At 49.4% G+C, this 2,704-nt stretch overlaps 1 long non-coding RNA gene across 1 annotated transcript; it reads left to right on the top strand.

The window, feature by feature from the left end:
• Window positions 1-833: 833 nt before the first annotated feature.
• LOC135965378 (uncharacterized) lies at window positions 834-1,557 on the top strand. Its single transcript, XR_010578256.1, has 2 exons — window positions 834-1,051; window positions 1,168-1,557. It is a non-coding gene; the product is annotated as an uncharacterized lncRNA (long non-coding RNA).
• The last annotated feature ends 1,147 nt before the right edge of the window (window positions 1,558-2,704 follow it).

Below are 2,704 nucleotides of genomic sequence, written 5' to 3' on the forward strand. Positions count from 1 at the left end.
TGCTGGTTCAGGGGCTACTTACCTGAACCTGTACTTATCCTGACCTCACTTGTCCTAGCAGGTCTGTCTCCACGGGGATGGGGCCAATCAGTTCCCAACCCAACCCATCACTGAGCTCCCAGGAACCTGACTGAGCCACGAGGGTCCAGCCTGTCCCCCTCCCGCCACATCCTCTGTTCAGTGGAGGTCCCACATATCAGACATTCCTCCCATGCTAAGTAGAAAGCTCAACCACAGCACATGAGCTTCAGATTAAATTATTTTTTAATTTCATGGTGCTCAGTTCCACAGTCAATTAATTCCATTTCATTTTCAAGGGTCCCATCACCCTGCCGCCTTCTTTTTCTAGCAGTTCCAGTGATTTTCTAGAGTCAATCAGATATTTTTTGTGTTTGGTTTTAAATATGTGTAAACGTATGGTCTGTCTGTGTCCTTTTTCCCGTTCCTTCTCCTGACTGCACCCACGCTGGACACCCCAGGCTGAGGCTGGAGAGGGCATGAGGAGTGGGCCGGGCAGGCAGGCACCTGGCCCCTTTAGGAGGTGGAGGACAGAGGAGCATTTCCACATCCAGGTGGGTGCCTGCACTACAGCAGAAGGGAACCGCTGCCTCCTGGAGGCCCTGGGCTCTGGGAACTCCCTCAGTTTGCATCCCTGCTGTCTTTTCCTCTTATGGAAACCCTTCACCACCTGGATGTGTCTGCAAGCACTTGGACCTGACTCCTTTGCAGGGCTGGGCATGTGACTCAGGCTGGCCAATCAGAGTAGTCCCTGCCCTGGGACAGCAAGATAGGCCAAGGAGCAGTCACATGACCTAAGCAGGGCCATTCAGTGTCCTGTGGAGGAATAAAATGGCTTCTGTGTAAGAAATGATTGTGATCTTTTTCTCTAGGCTTCTTAGCTGTGAAGGTCATGGAAGCTCAAGGCTGCTGGAGACCACCCCTGCTGTCACTTGGAACTCAGCCTCCCTGATCGTGAAGCCAACTAGCAGAAAGGAGAGCCAAGAGATGTCAGGAGGAAAATAAGTCCTACTGTTGGCCAGTAAGGCCCTAGGTACAACTGTGCCTGAAGGCCACCAAACTTCCCAACTTTGAAGTTGTATGTGCCAGCAAATTTCCCTTTTTCATTGTTGTTAATTTAGTTTGTTATGTCACCTTCCCTTGTTCAAGTCAGCCAAGGAACATCACTGTGTGTCACGTGTCCACCTTCCTTTCCCTTGCCTCGAGTGCCCTGCCTCATCCAGGGAAATCCTAGAAGATAGAGGTGACAAGCACGCAGGAAGCTTTATGGAACATCCAACTCCTCAAGACTCAGCTCAGGCACCACCTCCTCCAGGAAGCCTCCCCTGGTGCCCTAGTGTGCCTTCTCAGGCTGGTTCATAGCCCATCTTTGCTGGCCCACAGCTTTTATTGAGGGTAGCACCATGCGTAAGGGCTAGACTCTGGAACTCACATGTCCCTGATTGGAATGTCAACTCTTGCCAGTTGTGTGACCTTGAACATGAGTAACCTATCTGTTCTTTGGTTTCATCACCTATAAAATTAACATCAGTCTCTCTACCTAGTTCCACTTTCTTGTGAGATTTGTCACTGAGTTAGAACAGAGGCCAGCACATGGCTGCTCCTCAGGTATTAATAGTATTGGTCATCATTTTTATGTTCTGTATTACTTTTGCCATAACTGCCTTTTACTTCCTTGTCTTAAACCACAAGCCCTTTCCCTTCCCTTTTCCTTCAATTCCTTTGGTTCTCCAGACCCCACAGTGCCTGGCATGTAATGAGCCTGACAGAATGTCAGTTGAATAATGTGTGCCCCCCAAAATGAACAGGCAAATCTGTATCTTCTGCTCTTCCTTCTACCTGTCAAGAACTCTGACTTTGCCATCTCGTTTCTGGCTCTCGTCCTAAAAATAGGATAATGAGCAAGCGGGAGGTGGAGAGAAATAGAAGTGAAAGGGAATGAAGACAAACACAAGGGTTGGGGGTTCAGGATAACAGATGGGCTGGGCGGGTTAAGGAGGTGCTCACACCTGGCTGGGCGCTGGAATCAACCAGATGCAAGGGTTCCCAAACAAGCCCCCTGGGCCCTACCCTGGAGACTCCCACCTCATCTGTCCGGGTGGGGCCTGGAACTTCCCAGGTGATCCTGTGCTATGAGGCCAGGGCTGAGAACCCTGGGACAGAGGATGGGAGGAGCTTCGATGCACAAGAGAAATGAAGCTCCTTGAGTGTTTTTGAGAAACTTCAGCAAAGATTAGTTCCTGTTCAACTATTTTGACCCTCAGCTGATTGTTTCTTTGACTATGACCCAGTTCTGAGATAGGGTGCCAAGGGGACTCGGTTTTATCTAATGCAAGTGTGTGAATGAATGAATTAATGAGAGGAGGTTTGTCTCCCAACACACACCAGTAATCACAGATACAAGCAGCAAGGAAAAGTGGAAGAGGTGTTCCAACACAGGGGACTCAAACCCCTCATCCACCTCATCAGCCTGTGTTCAAGAGAGAGAGAGGCGCTGGGGTTTATGGCTGTGGTCACTTCCCTGCCCTGATCTTAATTACAGGAGACCCACTGGCTCAGCAGTCTCTAAGTTGCAGGTAGAGAAATTAGATGTGATATCCAAATCCTTTTTTTCTTTTTTCTTTTTTGGAGGCAGGGTCTCATTCTGTTGCCCAGGCTGGAGTGCAGTGGTACAATCATGGGTCAC

Source organism: Macaca fascicularis, chromosome 10 (assembly GCF_037993035.2).
Source record: "Macaca fascicularis isolate 582-1 chromosome 10, T2T-MFA8v1.1".
In the NCBI taxonomy this organism is placed as follows: domain Eukaryota; kingdom Metazoa; phylum Chordata; class Mammalia; order Primates; family Cercopithecidae; genus Macaca; species Macaca fascicularis.